The 22,319-nt window shown below is 41.2% G+C and overlaps 1 protein-coding gene across 1 annotated transcript in view; it reads left to right on the top strand.

Moving 5' to 3' along the window:
* EYA2 (EYA transcriptional coactivator and phosphatase 2) overlaps positions 1 to 22,319 on the top strand; it is a 309,526-nt gene that overhangs the window by 870 nt on the left and 286,337 nt on the right. The window lies entirely within an intron of this gene.

The following is a 22,319-nucleotide window of genomic DNA, read 5'->3' as shown; positions in this document are numbered from 1 at the left end:
CCACTATTAATGAGCTGTTTTGCAAGCTTGGAAGAATACTTAATGTTCAGGTTTGAACTGGGAGGCACTACTGAGGTAGTTCACTAGCTCTTAGGTGGCAAAGAATGCTTTAAGTGTTATTGATAAATGCAGGTGCACGCCAGTGGACTCTCTAGCTGTGGTGCGCCTTGGGTTTCGCCCAGCACCAGTGACAGTCGTGCAATAAGTTGTGTGTGAAGTATCATTGTTAAAAAACTGTATGTGTGCACAACGCGTCTGTAATAAAAAATAAAAAAACGCGCAATGCCATCCTCATTACACTACTTCCCAGAGGAGTGAACCATTTATGACATCATGACAGAACGCCACCCAACACACAATTCCGAACATATACACAAATTTCAGAAAGAAACTAGTTAAGCAGAACACGTAATTTGTATACAACAATTCTGTTAAAAGGGAGTGTGCGCTTTGGTAAAACTGTCTGTAAAAAACTGACTGTCACACAATGGCTACATTATTTCAGCATTTCCCAAAGGTAACATTTTACAGACTGGCCCAATAAAATGCAACTAGACATTGTGTTCACTTTGGAGATACCTTCTTTTATAAAAGCTGCTAATTTACAGATAAACGGCAAGTAGTGCGGGGGGGGAGGGGTGGACAGATTGAGCGCGGCTCTGCCTCTCTCACTGTTTTTATTGCTTTCGGCTAGTACATACACGTGTTGTTTTGCAATTGTTTGTTATTTCAAATAGCCAATGAGTGCAGTGCATTTAATCCGGCTCCTGGTATTTCAGTGATTGGCTCAGCTGGGGTTTCTACTGAAAACTGATAAACCCTAACACCTCAAAATGTGTGTTGAAGAGGGGCCGATTAGTTTGTACTTGATTGCTGCTCCTTATTGTTAATGTAACGTACACTCGCTTCCTCTGCACAAGTAAACAAGACACCGATTGTGCGCCTCTTTGCCTATATGACATGTAATTCGCATGCAATCAATGATCGGAATACCCTTTTAGATTGTTTTAGATATTTGAGGGTTTTGGTAAAGCGCCAGAGGCTGCTGCAAGCCGCCTCAGGGCGCTTTGCGAAGAGGCAGGTGCAAAGTTGATTGCACTGACTACTAGACAGTGCGCCCGGATTGGTTGCATGAGCCAGTCTGCGCCACGGACACAGATGAACTTCCCAACAATGCTGATTTTAGTTAGCTAGTCAACAGTCTATTTACAGCTTTATATAGTTCTATTTACATATCTATAATTACGTGTGATTTGATGAAGGCGTCCCTATCCTTTGTTACGAGGTAGACAGGACAGAGCGATTACAACGTGTTCTAGTATCTATAAAAAGAAATTAAACATGATAATGTTACCATCGCAATATAGAAGTCACCTGAAAATATGTCAATGTACTTGTTAAGAGCAGATGGCCGCCGTAATTGTGTGATTACTAGATTAAAAAAAACTGTTTATTGAGATTATAGGAGCTCAGCAAGTGGTATTTAAATGTTTGGACCAGCGAATGGGCTGTTAATTTGATAGAAGCCCACGAGGGGTCCAAGAATACCTACTTAGGTGCAACTGCCCCCCACAGTCGTAGACTGCAACTCTAACATGAGTGCTGCAAACCATATCGCGGTTTATGTCTCTAGTCTAGATGTTCATACAGATGTTCCAGGGTTCTTGCATAACTTTGATACAATGGCCACAAAGAAGATTTTTCAAAAGGCCATTTTTATTGTTGCTGAAGATCTCAAAAGGACGTTCTGGGCATAATGTGGGTAAGACTGGCCCGTTGAGGCCCGACTGCAGAGAGGAGCATCAGTAGGAAGAGTTTAAAGTGGAGGGAGAGAAACAAATTTGCCTAGACTCACACGCTTGTTGCTTGGGTGCCAAAGCCGGGATTGGAACACATGTATCCGCATCTCGAAGTTTAAATTCAAACCGTTATGTAAATAGTTAGGTTTTGCACTCCCACTAATTTACACCAAATCGTATACATTCAATGTTTTAAAAGTCACATCTACACCGGCCTCATTAGTTCGAGCACAGTGGTTTATGATGCACAAATTAATCAGAAAACTGGATGAAGAGTTTTCTCATTTATTATAAACAATATTTGTGTTGAGCCACCTGTAATCATCCGAGCTAAGTCTTCTGGACTAGAAAGCCCTGTTATGCCATATTAATGGTAGTTTTGGCGAAATACACTCGCTAATTAACAATAATACATCATGTTGAGCTATTTTATAATTTTTGGGAACTGCACATTTAAAGCGAGGATTACTTTATACTAAATATAGACTGTAAATGCAGTATATGCACACCTTTTAAATCACAGCCAAATTCTGGCACAATTAGATTCTTCAAACACCTATGTGTTTGCTACTTTCTAACGCCCTCTTATCTACTTTACCTACAAATCTCACAACATGTAAAGCAGTTCGTCTTCAGTACTAGCCGTGCATAATGCGCCTTACTCTTTCCATATTAAACTTCCCTTCACTTGTTGTTAAGCCAGCTTCCGGTTAAGCGTTGCTAGTACGTACACGGAGCGTGCGTACGTATACAGCGCGTGCGTAGGCCCGTGTACGCGTGTGCGTATACCTGCTTTGGTTAGTTCAGAAATACTGCGAGCGAGCTGCAGCACTTTTACGTTGCACCGTAAATCTATCGTACTCGAGGTATAGCAGTAAAAATTATGACCAATGATATTTCTCTTTACTCCTTTAAGTGGAACTCATGTGGCAGCTCCACAGACCTTAAATCAAATGCGAAAAACCTTGCCCTGAGTAGAACTGTCAATGAAATAAAAACAAAATTAAATGTTGTTAACGCATGTTAATTCCAATTTACATTTTTTGTTTTAAAACACTCTTGTAAGAAATTCTACGTTCTGATTTATTTTCAGCATAACATACTACATAAAGTTAAATGTTCTGCTGTTGAAGCAATAGGCAAGGCCTGCCAAATGCCACTTCGCGTAATTTTAAAGCAATTAGATCGCAATGAAACAATATACATAATTTTCAAGCTGATGGCAATTAATTGCCGGGGTGTGAATCAGGAAGCAGCTTTGATATATTATTGCTATACACCCTTGTTAACACATAGTATGATTACTGTGAGCAGCCTGTTTTATTGCAAAGTATTTAGTAACGGGTACAGACTCTTAATCTAATTATGACAAAAATGTTGTCGAATTTAAAACTACTCTGCTTCAAATTTTCAACACAAACCATTGAAAGACTTAGCACGCCAAATGTTTCTATCCATTACTCAAAGTCACAATAATGTTCTCTAGTTTAAGTATAAAATGTACCTTTGCAGTCATGTATGGACTTTGTCATGATGTCATGGCAGGTTTCTGTGACAACATACAGGTCGGCTAAAGAACAGCAAATGAGTTGAAAGTAGTTTGATGCTGAGAAAAAAAGAGTTCTAAGCTTCTGTGTTGTCAAACTTAAAATGGCGGATTTGGTAAAACAAACGTCTCCGCGCTTAACCCGAAGAGGAGTTTTCCTGGGAGCTTAGCAAACAGTGCACTGTTGACAAAAGGGGACCCCTGCCCTAAATAGAGCTAGCATGTCTTTGTGCGCTGCAGTGCGGCCTGCAGGCCCCAATTAAAAATCAATTGAGGGGGTGCGGATCCTTCAGCACAGACAATGCCTCCCAGCTTTGTTTGCAGATCTTAACTCGTCAGAAGGTGTTTAACCAGCACCATGTTTTAATCAGGTGAAGATAAACCCTAATTAGGTGTGGCATAATTGCACTGGCATTGTAGTGAGAATGGCGTGCCACCAAGAAGTGGAGGGAGGTGCTGACACCTACTGAAGGGATTACCAACAACCTCCTATATGAAGCCATAGGTACCTAATGCACAGTTAGAGGAATAGAAAAAATAAAACAAACACTTTAGGTGGAACTGTCTGGTTGGCTGTAATGAAGGAACTTTTATATGCAAGTTTGATATAAAACTGCAAAATCTGACAAAGCAAAGTAGGTTGTGCTCAGATGATGGAAAATGTCCTCCTTTAAAAAAATACTTTGTGTATCTGAATAGCCCAATAACTTATTCTTTTGAGGAATGATTTCTTGGATTACTTTGTAGCATGGAGGGACACCACTGCGCTCATTGGGTAAGTCTATTAGTTTAAAGAGTCTAAAGAAGTTCGCCATCAGGGTAAGACCTCTTGCTCACTTTAATTAAGAGCAGAGCAAAACAGGTGTCAATCATCTTTTACCTCACTCAGTTAACCCTTTAGTATGCCCCCCTCATTGGAAATTACAATTGAATCCAGTTGTATTTTGGAATTGGTTTCCAAAATTGCTAATTGTATTTTTAGGTTGTGTTGGTTTTATTTTTTATTATTTAATGAGTATACTTCACCATGCCCTCCCCCCCCCCCGGCTATATGTGGTCAGTTTCAATATTTATAGATGTCAGGACGACTATATGCAGCAAATGGATCCAATCAAAGCCATTTCGTAACTGGTCAACTGGAATCTCCATTCAAATTAACCATATTAATGTGAAAAAGCAAAGTGAATGCGAAAGAGAGCACCAGCACGTACCAGTGTATGTGATTCAATAACATGGCATTTCTTTAGCATTCATTTACTTACCTGTTGTATGACAAGGAATGCAGTAAATAGCACAATAAAAGTGATTGATTTCGAAGTGTTTATAACTGAAACAGTGCTGCCAAAATATTGAGAAGGTGAATAGATAGGTAAGCATAAACTTACTTTGCTTGATTCCACATTTAAGTACCTTGAATATATATATATATATATATGTGTCTATATATATATATATATATATATATATATATAAATATATATATATATATATATATATATCTATATATATATATGAGAGAGAGAGAGAGAGATCATTAGGGCAAATATATGTCGAGTTAAGTAAAGTAAACCGATACGTGCACTTTTACAATATTTTGGCTCTCAATATTTTATCCAAATTATTCTGGAGTCCCCAACCACATGAATATCCACCAACAATGCCAAAGTCACAAAAGCAGCAGGGCTGATTGGAAATTGAGCACTTGGAATCGGAAGGTTGAAAGGAATTGAGGGTGCTGTATGCTTCCGCCATTAGCCCGGATGTTACTGCCTCCGACTTCATTATTATCCAATATCTCGTGTAACACATTCATCTAGACCTAGGTTTTGAGCAGATTATTACTAGCTTATAAGGATTTAGAAAGTTTCCATGCTGGCTGTGACATTGAAATGCCAGTAGGGTGTCAGGATGATCAACCATTTTCAGCTGCAACAATATTGTTCCTCAAGTCCTACTGGCCTGTCAGGCTAACCACCGGTGATGTCCGAAAGTGGTCTTATTTTACACTATCGAACTCTGTTTTCCAATCAATAACACTTCGCAATCTGGGTCTCGTAGATTTGGTTTGCGCCTGATAAGCTTACTGCTGGCTGAAAGCTAAAGACATGTAAAGGTTCCTCATTGAACAGGAGCGAGTGGTCAGCTTGGCATCTATACGGATATTGGCTGAAAGGAAGCCGCAATCATGTCCACCTGCTACTTGAATTCATCTAGTTACCTCTCATAACTAATGGTTAAAAACATGTATACATAACCACTGTTGGCCAGTAATTCTACCAGGGAGAGGGGTGGGGGGGCCCACAGGCACACATACACATCGCTCACACCCGTGCACTCACACACGCACAAACACCCATTCGCAACACTCACTAACAAATACACGTACATTCATACATACACGCACGCACCAAACATAAAAAAAACTTACCAAAACTTTCCTTATTTGCAGATCTCCGAGAGGAAAGCTTCGGAGGTCCTAGAAGGGTTGGGACTGCTGCTTTCCCAATTGGTCTTAGGTTAGCCAACGATGGAAGGCAACAGTCCCCACCTTGTCACATAGTGGCATGTGGTCAGTGAGACTGCTGTCCCAACCCATTCTGTGGCGAGGTGTCACTGATTGACACTCAGCCCTGGGCACTTCAAGGCTTAAACCTGAAGTGCCCAGGTTCAAGGCAATGGGTGACACTACCCCTCATCACAAGGGGGAGGGCATTGAGGCTCTTTTACAAGGCTGAGGATGTCACGCCAACAAGGCTGTGAAATCCCCAGCCTGGCAAAGTTCAACTCAGGCAGCCAGGAGTGTGCACATTTTGTGTATGTCCAGCTCCTGGCTGCCTGACCTGAAAAAGAAGAGTGTCTGCCAGGCTGACACACACTCTTCATTCCACGAAAAAGGAGAGGGGCGTGGCTCCTTAGCCCCTACAGATGGGCCACTGCAGTACATTACTTCCAAGTTGCCCCACGTCAAGTGTGACACACCACCAGCCACTACCAGCCTTTCACTACTACATTACAAACCAGCAGGTGTGCTTAAAACTGTAAAAGTGCAAATCTCAGCATGTAAAGTGCCTGAGTGTGTTACGCATAAATTATCATTTGCCATCTTTCAGCCAAAATTACAATATACTTCTGAAGGAAAACATAGTTATCTAATTTTTAAACTCTCATTGTTTAACAAAATGAAGAAAAACAGAGCTCTGGGTCTTAGTACACAAACTTTGTACTGGTGCAAAAACTAAGGCCAATCGGTGTCCAACGATTTAGCACCTTGTGTGATGCACAAAGGAGCAGACAAAAGTTACCCCTGTCCATATAACAGAAACTTTTTTTTTTTGCAAAATAGAAATGTTTGTGAGAACTTTGATTAACATATGTAACACACCTTTTAACTTGTACATAATTTGGCATGGGTAGCAAACAGACTGTTACAAAGAAATATTACAATTGAATTGAATTGAAATATTAGTCCATACCTAAAGTAATTGTGTAAAGTGATCTTGCACTATTTTTGCTAATCACTAATAATACCTAACTAAATTAGTCACATCATTGACGTTTGGAAAGTGGTGATTTGTTTTGTTATTATTTGCTAGAACAATATAGCAAAAATAGTGTGGAATGTGTGAGGTCTGCATTTTACATTGGTACAAACTCCTGTTTGGGCCAGCCTCTATTGCAGAAGCAGGTTTAAGGTTCAAATGGACATAAACAGCTTTTTTTTATTAGTGCAGAGTTTGTGCAATTAGAGAAGTATTCACACTGACGGCACCGCCTCATTCTGAAAGGTGTTGGTACAGAAAATTAAAGTATTGTGAACCTGCTAAACAGTGTCAAGACTGTGAAGTAACTAGAGCCCTCGCATTTCATGCTCTGCAATTACGGTTAAGAGAACTGGCATAAAAACCGAAAAAAACCTGCTTTGGGGAGTGTTCTTTTAGACTAACATGTTTGACATCTTTTGAATTACTGAATTATCTGAGTTGTCAGCAAACATACAATTACTTAAATCATGTACTTTATTTGCCGTAGGCTTGTGGTTTTACAAAAACAAAGTAGACATAACATTCCTGGTGGCCTGTTAACACCTTAAAATACCCTGGCCATAATTTGCTAACGTTTTGCACAACCTTTCACAGGACACAACCCAGCGCAACATAATTCAAAACACGGCGTAAATTTTATAACAATTTATTAAGGCCCACGTTGCAGCACTAAATTGTGTTGAATCACACGAACACCTGTGCAAACTTTAATAAATAAGGCCCCTGAGCGCAACATAACGTAATATATGGATGACACACCAGACCAGGCAGGACCACCTAGTTTTTCTTATCCTTGCTGTCTGTAGTTCGTTTTGTTTTCTGACTCTGTCTTTTCTCTTACACAATAAATACTTTACTGTCTCTGTCCAGGATTTCAAAAATCGGATGCCTTGTTTGCTTCCACTGTTATATTTCTTTTCAACTTTTTTTTGTTAATACATCTCTCTCGTGATTCCTTATTTGGAACTAAAGAAACGTCACAGCAGTTTAGCCAGTAGCAGTCATTTTGCTGTGATTGGCTGCATTTTTGCTTCAAGTAATAGTCACCTCTCCATAATGTTCCACAGTTCACATGATAGACCCATACTGTAAAACTGCATATTCATGTAGAGAACACTGCCAATGAAAGTTGCGTACCTCAGAAGGATGAATGGCTTAGGCTGCATTTATAATGTCGGGGAACCTGTTAATTAATAGCAAAACGTCAGTCTCAGCTGTTTGTTTAACCCGTTGAGCTATCTAAAAGTTAAAACAAAGGAAAATCAGGCCCCCTTTTCTAGATAATTTGTGTTTGATAATTAAATACAATAAAATTAGTAAACAGTAAAAGAATAAAACAAAAATAACAGGATGTGCAGCGACTACATACAAATACATATTTAAAGTGTTGTGGTATGTTTTACTATGTTGTGCTATGGAATGTATGCTAAATTGGTTATGTGCTTAGCATTATATGCCACCATAGGGTCACCTCAAAGTCCAGGAATAGGAGAGAAGAAATGTAATATACTTTTTGTGAAAGATCATATCAGCCCAGTGCAGTGATATGCCATATCGCGCATGCTGTGGATGCATAAATGTGACACTCAACTATTAGTTGCATAGCTATTGCTGGTGATATTCCATCAAATGAGCCCAATATTATTTTTTGCCCTCACTATATATGTCTTTGGTACATAGGGATTGTGTTTGACTACTCCTGAATGCAGTACCTAAGGTTATGTGTCTGCTTATCGCTCTTTGATGCACAATGCACTCTGTTTCTGCCACTAGCTGTATTTTCAGAATTCTCCAGTTGTGTAATGAATTTCTACTTAGTTACATTATTTTAAAGTACACTCAAACAGCTAGTGGCATGAGTGTGCTGTAATACACAATCCATCCTACAAGTACAATGCTCTGTAATGACCAGGTGACTTGATAACCATTTGCAGACTCATATGTGAGGTAGCTCTAGTCTATTGGTCCCCTTAATGGGTTGCTCGCCAGTCAATCGGTTCTTTTGTTACCTGAGCAGGTCAGTCCTCCGTGCTGTTAACAAACCCCCTTACAAATGGTTTTAGCTGTCAGATCGGAATTCCATTTCTAGTGAAATATAAACAACTGTCAGGTGTCAGAATCTGCTGCTGAAAGACATGTTTGAAAACTGAAACTTCAAAAAGGACAGTCATCTTCCATCCACAGGCAAAGTTCACCATTAAGTAGCTATGTGTCACCACTTTTTTACCACAGCCTACAAATTAGTAGCCTGAGGTACTTATCGCAGGGTAATAATCACAACTCCGTATATGGAACAAAAAAATATTGTTTGAATTACACACAAATTGAAATGTAAACCACACTGCCTACTAACATCAACAAACAAGTAACATGTTTATGTAAACTGTGAGTGTAAAGGAGAAATCAGGTTCCTGGTGACACTAACTGCTACCTTCGGGTAGAGTGCACTTTAAAATAATTTGTAGGTGAATTAATGAAATTAGTTAATTAACTATATGATGTAACCACGTGGGTTTTATCTCACTAGGACAATGAGTAGAATTTTGAGATTGTAATTTGTTTTAGCCTATAAATTGTTATATACAATGTGACAAATGTAAATTACAGGACCATTAACCAGTGCCACTCATCTATGTAGACCCAAGCAGATTTGTAGTCTTGAATCTATCTGTCGCTCCATCTATCTATCTATCTATCTATCTATCTATCTATCTATCTATCTATCTATCTATCTATCTATCTATCTATGTAGATAGATAGATAGATAGATAGATAGATAGATAGATAGATAGATAGATAGATAGATAGATAGATAGATAGATAGATAGATAGATAGATAGATAGATAGATAGGGAAAGTGTGTTAGGTGTAGATATAGATATGTTTATAGAGAAGTCGTTTGAAAATAAAGGACTTTTGCAGCTATTTAGGAGCGTCTGAGCGTATCTTTAAAGCTATACGTGCAAGTGTGCTATAGATAGATATAAATAGATATACATTAAGTATGTGCAAAGTTGGGCAACATAATTTCCAACTTCTTTGTGAAAGAGTGATTGTAAAGTTCAATTACATTCTATTTTGCTAAAGAAGAAAGTAAAAAAAAAATCTCTCAAATTTGCTGCACAATCTTTTACAGAAACATCAAACCTGTTTTTGCAATACATGTTACAGTTCAGTGCTCAGTGATGTTGTACAAAACCCACAAACTTCACACAAGTTTGCCACTGGATTGTAATCTTTCTATATCCATGGGAGTACCTGTACATAGAATATGTAGGTTTAGACATTATGTGCACAGTCGTAGTACTTTGATTCAAGGCCCTCTGTACCATTGTTGGATTAGTTCACTCTGTATAACTTCTTAAACATATATATATATATATATATATATATATATATATATATATATATTTATATATATAGCCAACTGGTGGTCGTCAGTAGGTAGTTATAATTTATTTTGTTACGTATTGCTAATTTGCAGTGAAAAACAAAGAACATTTTGTGTTCAATGACGATTGAAAATTAGGAAACCGTACCCTACAAGGCATATGCTATGTTTCAAAGCTTTAGCGATTTTACTTTCAAATGCTTCCAACATCAATTTTTCTGATGTAAGGCGCTTAACTAAAACTGCACCTTTCAACCTTTCGAGTCTCCAAGGCGCATGAGGAGTGGATTTGAGGGTTGAGTCTCCTGAACTCGATGGTGATGACAATTTCTCGGAGGTGGGGAGAAAGACTTAGAGGTTGGTGGCCCCATGGAAGTCTATATATGTTTGCAGGCACTTATATTATATATCTATAGCGTAAACATAGCAAAAGGCAACGGAGAGCTGTACAGGGCGAAAGCAACGCATCAAGTCAGTGGGTGATTGGCGAGGAGGCGTGGTTGGTTTATTTATTGAGTTTTATACAGCGCTGGCTAGACCCGGAGGTATCGGAGCGCTTTACATGAGGAGAGTTACATAGGTTCCACGTTACACATTGTTCCAGAAGGTACATGTATAACAAGTTACATCTGAAAAGTACATCAATTACAGGTTACATCCCTTGGTTCATGGCGTGTAGAAGGGTAGGGGGGTAATGTCAAATGGCGACGGGGAGATTAAGCGGAGAATAGGCACAAGGAAAAACAAAACAGGCAGGGGGAGAGAGATTCAGGGGAGAGAGGAAAGGAAAAGGGGAGGCAAGCCAAGAATGAAAGGAGGGAAGAGGTGGGGGAGTGGGTAAGAGGCATGGCGAGGAGGTAACTGTGTCCGGTGTCTGTGGTTGGTCACAGGCCGTTAATGCAGTATGTTTTTGAGTACACTGGTGTCTTTAATTCTTTCCTAAATTGGAGCAGTGTTGGGGTGGTCCTGATGGGTATGCAAGAGTTGGGGGACACTTTGCTTGTTTGGAGGGCGAAGATGAGTCCTTAGAGGGTGGCCGCCTCCAGATGAGGGTGAGTCGAGATGTGTGGTAGATGGAAAGGTCTGATCATCACGACAGATAGCTGGTTGTTCCCTAGGCTGACAACCGCACTCATTGAGGTGAGTCCCAATGGAAGCCACACAATATTTCACTTACGAAATGTGTGCGCCATTCCTCACCGTTCAGCACACGCGCTTTAGGTGGGAGGCAAGCCCCCGCCCCCCATATTTTGCTGAAATAAAATTAAAAGCAGCTCGGGCGCCTCGCGCCCCCTCCACCTCACATGGCCGGCGGCCCCTGTCAGTCAGAGAATGTCAACAGAGCAGCGCGGCAGGGGAGCCGCACAGAGCTGGGGGCGCAGAGGGCAGAGGCTCCCAAGTCAAAAAGGAAGATCATCCTGGAGTGATTCTGAAGTCATTAGATGACTTCAGCCAGGCAATTCCTGCAATTAACTGGGGATGTCATCTGAAGCCATCCTGAAGTCTGCCCACAGGGAAAAAAATTTAAATGGGATGACTTTATCTAGAGTCATCAGAATAACTACTCCAGGATTAAGGCCCGATTACTTCAGTGGATAACATGCGATGAGCTTGAACTACTGCCGGATGATCCCATGCTGATTACAGGATTAGGGTGGATTACTCCAGGATGGGTCCCTGATTACTTCAGTGGAAAACATGTGATGACCTTGTACTACTCCAGAATGATCCAAGGATAACTTTAGAATGTGACTGGAACCGTACTAGTTGATTAATTAATAATGGGTATGTATTACCGCAGGATTGGTTCTGGCTGTATTACTGCATGGCGGTGTCAATATGCAGAAGTATTATTCTTGGATACTTGTTTGCCATTCACAAGATGTTAAGAAATACACAGTTTTATTACTTTGTTAGAGCAAATAATGGTTACAAAAACAAGCATTAGCAAAGCCAATAGGTTTTGCCTTTTTGACCATGTGACTGCAATTGTGGCTGCCTTTTTAGTAGTAAAATATAGCATAGTTCTTATGTATTAACTTTATTTTTAACATCCAGTGTTTATTACATTATTTAGAATATGATCATAATGATCAAATAGGTTAAGTTGAAAAAAAATCAATCACATAATGCCTACGAAGTGCAAAGAAAAGCACTGGGGGCATGAATAGGAAATGCCACAAACAGTCTAAGGATGATGCATCTGGTTTACACAACTAAATAATAACAAGCATTGGCATAGCCAATAGGTCTCGCCTTTGGAAACTTTTAAGTGTTTAGCGAGATATATTGACTTTACCAATGTCTTTAAGCTGTTCTGTACAGATTCTGCTGCATGCTGAAAAGTTATAATAAAGAAGTGGCAGAAGCATTTTTGTTACCTTAGATATGACCACAAAAACATTATGTACAACTCAACGACCATATTAAAAAAAGTATCAAAAATAATGTCTAGAGGTTTTTTTTTTATCCTTTCAATGCTGGCAGCTTGTATCTGCCTGTCCCAATGGTTGCTTGTTGTGGGGTTTTTTCTTTATGGAGGGGGCATAAATAACAGGAGGGGGAAGGTAAGTCAGTTAGTGAGTGAGTCAGTGAGTGAGAGAGTCAGTGAGTGAGAGAGTCAGTGAGAGAGTCAGTGAGTGAGTCAGTGAGTGAGTCAGTGAGTGAGTCAGTGAGTGAGAGAGTCAGTGAGTGAGAGTCAGTGAGTGAGAGAGTCAGTGAGTGAGAGAGTCAGTGAGTGAGAGAGTCAGTGAGTGAGAGAGTCAGTGAGTGAGAGAGTCAGTGAGTGAGAGAGTCAGTGAGAGTGAGTGAGAGAGTCAGTGAGTGAGAGAGTCAGTGAGTGTCAGTGAGAGAGCGAGTCAGTGAGAGAGCGAGTCAGTCAGTGAGAGAGAGCGAGTCAGTCAGTGAGAGAGAGCGAGCGAGTCAGTCAGTCAGTGAGAGCGAGCCAGTCGGAGAGAGAGAGAGAGCCAGTCAGAGAGAGATAGCGAGCGAGTCAGTCAGTGAGAGAGAGCGAGCGAGTCAGTCAGTGAGAGAGAGCGAGCGAGTCAGTCAGTGAGAGAGAGCGAGCGAGTCAGTCAGTGAGAGAGAGCGAGCGAGTCAGTCAGTGAGAGAGCGAGCGAGCTAGTCAGTGAGAGAGAGAGTCAGTCAGTGAGAGAGAGAGAGTCAGTCAGTGAGAGAGTCAGTCAGTGAGAGAGAGAGTCAGTCAGTGAGAGCGAGTCAGTGAGAGCGAGTCAGTGAGAGTGAGTCAGTCAGTGAGAGTGAGTCAGTCAGTGAGAGTGAGTCAGTCAGTGAGAGTGAGTCAGTCAGTGAGAGTGAGTCAGTCAGTGAGTGTGAGTCAGTCAGTGAGAGTGAGTCAGTCAGTGAGAGTGAGTCAGTCAGTCAGTGAGAGCGAGTCAGTCAGTCAGTGAGAGCGAGTCAGTGAGAGGGAGTCAGTCAGTGAGAGTGAGTCAGTCAGTCAGTCAGTGAGAGTGAGTCAGTCAGTCAGTGAGAGTGAGTCAGTCAGTGAGAGTGAGTGAGTCAGTCAGTGAGAGTCAGTCAGTCAGTGAGAGTGAGTCAGTCAGTGAGAGTGAGTCAGTCAGTCAGTGAGAGTGAGTCAGTCAGTGAGAGTGAGTCAGTCAGTCAGTGAGAGTGAGTCAGTCAGTCAGTGAGAGCGAGTCAGTCAGTGAGAGCGAGTCAGTCAGTGAGAGTGAGTCAGTCAGTCAGTCAGTGAGAGTCAGTCAGTGAGAGTGAGTCAGTCAGTGGGAGTGAGTCAGTCAGTGAGAGTGAGTCAGTCAGTGAGAGTGAGTCAGTCAGTGAGAGTGAGTCAGTCAGTGAGAGTGAGTCAGTCAGTGAGAGTGAGTCAGTCAGTGAGAGTGAGTCAGTCAGTGAGAGTGAGTCAGTCAGTGAGAGTGAGTCAGTCAGTGAGAGTGAGTCAGTCAGTGAGAGTGAGTCAGTCAGTCAGTGAGAGTGAGTCAGTCAGTCAGTGAGAGTGAGTCAGTCAGTCAGTGAGAGTGAGTCAGTCAGTCAGTGAGAGTGAGTCAGTCAGTGAGAGTGAGTCAGTCAGTCAGTGAGAGTGAGTCAGACAGACAGTGAGAGTGAGTCAGTGAGAGAGAGTGAGTCAGTCAGCTTAGGTTTTGTACTGGAAGGGTCCTCGTTCAGTACAAAAAATACTATGCCAAGAAAACAGTGAAAACTTTACCCATTTTGGAGGAGTGTTGTACCAAATACCAATTTGCTTTGGTTTGTAAATACTGAAAAGATTTTGAATCAAGTCTGCATTAGAAAACTTAAGCACACCAAAAGCAAAACATCCATAAATCTGGTCCCAACTATCAGATCAATATTCTCCTGCTCTGGAAAGATACTTTTTAAACTCTATCGCGAGATGCGGGCACTGTATGAAATAAATCTCAGAAACATTCTTTTTGGCTAGCTTTGTGCTATAGAAATACCATATGTACACAAAAGTAGTGGCCTGCAACAATGTTATGCTTTGCATTCAGATGAGCTTAACAACTTGTGCAGCTACTCCCATGCTCCCGACTCACTGGGACTTGCCTTACTTTGAGCTACAGAGAATTACCTAGAGCTGTATAACTTGATGACCAGTAACAAAAGACTGAAATAAATCATGGTTAAATGAAAAAGCATCAAAGGGGATGTGTCCACGTGTAATTTTATTGATCTACAACACGTTTGGTTCCATAGGAGCCAGGATACCGAACAATAGAACAAAAAAAGTCTAGGACGCTGTTCTAGAGGGGAAAAAAGTGCCAGAATACTACAAGAAGAACAAAAGGCTGAATGAAAGCCAGCAACTTCGTTATTTGTTTCTAGATTCAGAGTTTTCTTTAGTCCTCTTCCGGCATTGCATACTTTATAGCCAGCTTCCTTCTCATAGTTTTGTTGTCCCGTGTTGGCCAGCCGCCATCCCTGCACATAGACTTCATAAGTTCTGGGAAAAAAGAAATTAACATAAATCAGTATCATGTTACCACCACTTTCTTAGGTTTTTAATAGGTTTGGGCTGCCCCGTCCAAGTGAAGAAACTGCCGTTCATCAGACGTTGTCCCACTTCCTATGCAAACAGAAAGAAATCAATACCAGATTTAACTTACAAAACCATCATGGAGGCAGCCATGTTGAGCCTGCACTCTACTTACAATATTCTTATTTGCAAAACAGTCTTAGAAATATCATACTGACCAGAAATCCAAAAAGGAGCTTACGGCCAAGTGCTTGGAAAAGGGCAACTGATCCAATTATTGGGAGAGCTGGTCAGGTCTAAATAAAAGCTTTGAGCACCCATTCATCCGGTTTCAGCTTCTCACCTGGACCTACACATTCTGAAATTAAACCCCAACTCAAGGCTTTGCGCCAGATTTGCATGCCATTTGTAGCGCAAACTCTCAATGAGTTACAACCCCACCCCTATTGCTCTTTTGCAGACGTCTGTTAGTTAGGTGTGAAGGAGTCCTTGTACAATAATATGATCCAGGACCACATATGCAAATATATATTTTAACACTATTTATATTCAAGTATTTTCATAGTTCTAGATCTATCAGAGTGGAAATTGTGTCAGTAGTGCTGGGTGTTGATCTGCTTGGGCAACAGACTCCCCCAATACCAGTTGACAAGTGCAAACAGAGTCATGAGGCCACGCTTAGTAATAGCAAAGCAAGGCAAGTTTGCCCACGACACTGATCACCGCCATGTGGAATGGGGCACTGACCACATAACTTGATGAACTCATGATTATAAGGTACAGGGCACAACTCTGTGTTCCAGACCATGGAAAATGGATACACTGCCAGGTCGCAATTTGCTGCTACTTTTTTCAGTTTGTAAGTTGCTAAGTCTTATTGGCTGAGACAAACTTGGAAAAACTAAATGTTGACTATATATAAGCACATGGACATACTTTAATATTTCTGCCAACGTAGCACGTGAAAGGTAATATTATCGCTACGAGGGTTCTAACATTTTTGTTAGACTGATCCTCAATGCATAGCCACCGTTACAGTGGCTTTTACATGACCAAGGGATGGTGCAGGTCAGAAATAAACGTCTTAGACATCTAGAGAGACAGGAGAGAGATACCATGTGCGTTCTTTTCCAGCTTGGGCAAGTGACAAGTTCGGCATTTAACAGTTGACTGATTCAATGTTGGCCCTTTACAGGTGCATGACTATAGCACTAAGGCCCTTTACCACTCATTCTAAGAAATATGCCTCTGGACATACTATCAGGGTAGAGTGATAGCTTTACAGGATACCAGTGATCTATCTGTTCCATAACTTACCTTACTTCAACTATTAAAGCATTTCAAATTTGTTGAACAAGGATCCACGCTACATCCTCCTTTCAGAATCTAAAAGTGGTAATTCTGAAGATTGCCATAATCCATTACAGAAAACCTGGTTCACAAAAAACAAGGCCCTAAACACACACCATTAGTGGCATTAGATAGAACAAGGCTCAGGCACAGAGCTCCATACTCAGACTCAAGGACAGCAGGGTAGGGGCATTGTCAGTCGCACCCTCTCCTTTTGCAGACAGGGTGCGGGGTGGAGTGAAGTGTGAATAAATTGAGAAGTCCGGGACAAGAATGTGCTTTGCATAAGTCACAGCTCTGCCTAGCATTTCCCGCACTCCCTTTGTGTTGTTGACTTACTTGTTTGGGTCCTGTTGTCCTGCAGTTAGGAATTTGTGGATCCTTGATTGGACATCTCTGACATGTTCCAGCTCTGACACGCGGGTCTTCCTCTCCCAGGTCGTTGATATCTTCTTCCGGGTTCCTTCGCCTCTGCGTTCCCTCGCCAGAGGTACATGCTTGTGTAGCTGTTTCTTCGCACCTGAGTTTCTTCGGCCTCTCGTCCTGTACAGAATACAATGAGAGAAGATATATTTAACCAAAGAATCCTCATCTATCTGGTATATGGTAGGATGATGGTATACATATTTAGAAGGACATAGGTACTTATCTGATCCAAGGAGAGTGGAGAAATGGTTATTCTTTTGTTTCTCCTTTTTAACACATGCTGGCTCTAAAGAGAAAATAGATATGTTTGTTTCCTGATTTCTTAAGGAGACCCTATATTCTTAGCTGACCCAGCACTTTTTTGTGTAGCTTTTTCATATTACATCCTATCTAGCAAAATATGTTTTTTGTTTTTTCCTAGTATTAACTAGGATGTATATTTTTTGGTTAAAATGGAGTGCTACAGTGGCATTTGTTAAGGTTATTCCCCCTCATTGTTTGCAATTATATATATATATATATATATACACATACACATACAACTTTCTTTTACCATAATGTTTAATAATTAGTATTTTTTCTATTCTTAGACACCTCATTACTAATTTGTTTTCTGCTTTTCTATACCTTCATTTGAATTGGAAGAGGGATGATCACTAGGTACGTTAACACTAAATAGCATTTCATGCCCTTTTAAGACAATCTCCAGACATGTGTAATTAAGATAACTTACTGTGTGTTTATTTACATAGGAGGTGTATGCAATCAACCCCATGCAGACATTGTGCAAGACGTGTCATTGTGATTCATCTCCTTTTCCCTTTCCTTGTTGTTTTCCCCTCTTCCCTACCTTGACCTGTGTTGGGCTGATCTTGGTGGGTGAGGGAAGTCGGGATCCAGCATCAGGTCTTCCATCTCGCTACTGCGGAAACATAAGGTGAGACTCAGAGCTACAAGCACCTGCCCATTGATGTAGATAAAAGACATGATATCCAGCTTATTGTGCCAGGCCACAAACAGTAAATGAAATTTAGGAAGGGACGCAAGCAGCCAGTTTATCGTCTCTCAGCTGAAAAGTTGAGCTAAGCGCACTTGCCGTTTTCTTGATTTAAATCACTAAAACAGGAACAATAGTTTCGAACATCTGGATACACGAACTATAGCAAAGAATGATCCCTGGGTTCGTTTAATCGTTGGGCAGAGATCCACCAGCAGAGGGGTCATTCTTGATCACCAATTAGCAAGATCCTAAGGGCCTTCATCCTGGGCTTCATGTTGCAGCCCTGGCATCTGTAATTGGGACATACACCCATGATATTCAAAGCATTGCCTACTTTCTGTGTGCAAAGACTCAATCAGTGCTGAGTTAGCGTCTGCTTTAGCCTTGCGTTACTAGGGTGCAGCAGTTCAAGAGCCTCTGCACAAGTGTCTGCTTCGGTCTCACGGTTCTAGGGCAAGTCCAACACTTAGACACGCTGTTATGGCGATGGCACAGACAAGATATCTACTGGCAGTTTAAAGGGCAAAATGTAGGTTAGAATAAAAGGAAACGCACCACATCTCGCAAGAGCAATGATGGTATAATAACACAAAACACCCCATGGGTGAACTCCTAATGTGGAGAACAACAGAGCCAAACACAAGTAGAATGGCTTTTTACATGAGGAAGTGTTTTTGGTGGTGTAAAACAGTGTGTGCTGCCTGGTTTTTGATCTTCACCCTTGGGACAATCTGTGTTATTATTTATCCTAAGCATGTGGCCTTCCTTATTTTCCATGAAAAAGATGATGGCATTCGCATTTTAATTTGTGTTCCCTGGGCTACTGCAGTGGAGGTGTTCTCGGTTGTGCAGCGAAACGGGGCATTTGCGATACAGTCCCATATAGGTTTCCAGAATAAAAGGATGTCTGAAAGGTAGAGGGAAAGCGCACCTACAAAGCCACAATCTACAATATTATCATAGACTGGTGAACAGTGGTCACATTATAGATTACACTCGAGCAGCGCTTGGTAACATTAATATGAGCAATGGTAGAATGGAGAAATAAGAAACTTCTACACTTGGTATGTCAAGAAGGAAGAGACTGATCCTAGCACACTGGCGACAACTACTCAACATTTTAATGTTATCCTCAGGAGAGGACTGTGTGACGGTTCACAGGTTTAGGATTGTACAGTCACACATAATAAAACTTGCATCAATCGGCCAACCCGATGCGAAGTTTGAATGTTTGAGAGGCTATGCAGCATGTTCCTCTCTTCAACTGTAGCTCAATATTGGGAGTATTGTATAAATGCAAATTATTTTCTAGGAAATGAGAACCGGTTATAGCCCTGGAGGTTGGAAAATTTCATGTACACCCACAACAAGAGGGAGTCAGGCAGCACATGCTTCGAGTGAATCCAGAGTACCTAGTGCCCATGGAGTGACGAAAAATACCTTTAGTTAATTTCCAGAAATAGACAAAACAGCACCTACTGTTTACAACCATTTTATGCAGGTTTCCCTCCATGCTAGCCATTCAAAACTGCACCATTCCATAGACTGCCATGAACTCCAAGCATGCATTCAGTGAATTTATCAACTGTGATCAGACAGAAGACAACACACATGTATCGGTTTACTCTTCTCCTATACAGAAAGTACAATAGAAAACACCTGCAAAGGATAGATATTACAGAAAGACTATAGATTACTCAGCAAACCATGCGACATTTAATAATCCTACAATTTACTCCACAATCTAGCACTTACGCGGATGGCCACTCCCTTGTGCTGACTTCGGACTCCTAGGTGCCAGACCCTTTTTCCACCAGCTCCACGCAGAGAAGCCCCTCCATCGAAGACGGGGGGGGGGGGGGGTCTGCACAACACGCCGAAGGGGATGTGGGGGAGCTCAAGATACAGCACACCATCCGGTTGCTGCGTAAGCAAGTACAGGTAAATTGGTACATGGCTTTTAAAAGCAACGCTTTTTATTACAAAGTGTATCTGCGCCACTTCCTTCATTTGGGAGGTCAGATTCACCTTTTTGAACTGTTAGCCACAAACAAACCAGACGAGTATAAGCTGCATGAATCCCCGACCCAATTTTCACCAACTCGCTCCTGCATGCCCAAGCTTACCTGAGATGTCGGAATTGCCTGCAGTTTTCCTTTGCTGCGCAAAACTCTGTAAAAGAATACAAAGAGAGCGAATCCGCGCCTTCGTGTCCACCATTGCACCCTCACGGTGATCCGTTAGTGCTGCAGTGCAATGACGTCACTTCCGGCGCTACCGGATGTACGTAGGGCATTTGTGAGATCCACTTATAATTTATTTAGGTACCTGTTTAAAGGTAAGTAAATGGGCAGTAGCGAGTGGGAATTCCCCCAAAACACATTTAGGCCATTTCTAAGAGTGTATTTGACAGGTCTAAATGACCGAGTGGCAAGAACTGCTATTTTAATTGCAAGGTCTCGGGTTCGAGTCCCAGCGCCGCTTTTTTCCCTGTATTGTTTCTCCATATAAAACGGACTGTTTAATATGTTTTCAATGCCCGTGTCCTTTTATGTATTCCTTAGGCACAATGAAAACTAGAGACTTGCGTTACTAGCTTTTAAGTACAAACAATGGGCCTCGATATAGTTGTCCGGTTGCAGTGCGTTTCTTTTAAAGGTTTGAGTTTCACAAAAATACCGTGATTGCAATGCTGGGTTGTAGGAATAACCTTCCTCGTCGTAGAGCAACAGTATCCAGGTCACGGGGAGTTCACTAGAGAACCAGCATAGTCTTTCCATTTTCAGATGCATGAAATTCAATTTCCAACCATTGGCTCGGAGTACATTTTGCTATTAATGCCAACGCACCATCTCTGCATTTTTTTTAATTACAAATCGCAAAGCAATATTTCACATTTGTATAAAAAGGCACAACCCAAAAAAATCACAATGTAGAAGGTAAAATTAGCGCATTCAGGGTTGATGCAATCATTATATTGTAAGTAACCGGGGCCTCATCAGTAGAAAATAATGACGTCTGAGCAGAACAATGTTTATCATGTGTCTTGCCAACATTGTTTGTGATTTGCATTAAGAGAAAATTGTTGCTTTACAAATGTGGACTTTACTTTTTTACTTTTGCTATTTGGGGGCAGGGCTTGTCTCATTTTGTTATCATTAAACTGATTTTCCCTGTTTATAGATAACGTGGGCAACACTATCATGGTTCCAGGTGGTGCCGCCCCGCCTCCTTTTGTAAATGTGAACAGTGTTTTAAAACAAGCATTTGCAATGCAATGGGTTTCGCATTTGTAAGCGTTAGAGTTTTTGCCACTGCTTATGCCCGTTGATGCTCTCTACACTTTGATATAATGTGGACGGCATGGTGCCGGCATCGCTCGCAGCAACGTTATTAATAATGATTACATAGTTGCTGGTAGGAAAACATAGGTAGGTAAGGAGCTGTTATTTTTAATACAATAGCTAGTTTTCTCACTGTTACCGCCTCTATATCAGCTGTGACCGGGGTAAATCGAAAGAGATGAGGCAGATTGGTATGCGTCCGCTAGGACTATGAAGCTTTGCACACAGCACTTTGCAAAGGCAGATACACTTTAAAAGGAACGCATTTTAGTGACACGATAATAAAGAAGTGCGGCCACCAAATGCGCTGTATTTTAAAAAATGGAATACAAACAATTTACAAAGGATATGCTTCAGCCGCGTTATATAAATGTGGTGGCTGCCATTATTAAAGTTAACGCTTAACGTGCAGTGTAGTTATGCGCTCGCTGGGGGGGGAGGGGTTTAGTTAAACAAAAATGAAAAATATAAAATAAAACTTACCGTCCCGCTTCGGAATGGGTCCGGATTCCCGCTTCCCCCGTCCTGCTTTCTCCAATTCCCTGCCGCTCTCGTCACGAAGGAAAGACGTCGGAGCAATCTGGCCGGTATTGTTTTGGGTTATTAACTAACAGGAAGAGTGTAAGATAATGGATTGCTGATTGGTGATTATCGGTGCTTGCTACCAGAGGAATAGACACGATGACGTCGGCTAAAGTCTTTGATCTTGATCACAAGCAAGTGATTGACTTCTATTGTAGCACATTATTTCCCACTGCTACAATTGACATGTATCAGCAGTCAACAGAATTGAGAATGTCAAGACAGCGTAAGTTTAGTCTAACCATATATCTTCCATCTCTTTAGTCTTATACTAGCATCCAAAACCAGTTTTCTGCCACACCTCATTAATCTAACCTACTCTCTTCAATTGTGTACTAATCAGGATCTTTAAATCTGTTTTACTGGTGGTGTA

The sequence above is a fragment of the Lissotriton helveticus genome, chromosome 7 (genome assembly GCF_964261635.1).
Source record: "Lissotriton helveticus chromosome 7, aLisHel1.1, whole genome shotgun sequence".
NCBI classification, from domain to species: domain Eukaryota; kingdom Metazoa; phylum Chordata; class Amphibia; order Caudata; family Salamandridae; genus Lissotriton; species Lissotriton helveticus.
The sequence above is the reverse complement of the archived record's forward strand: the minus strand, read 5'-3'. Positions and strand labels throughout refer to the sequence as shown.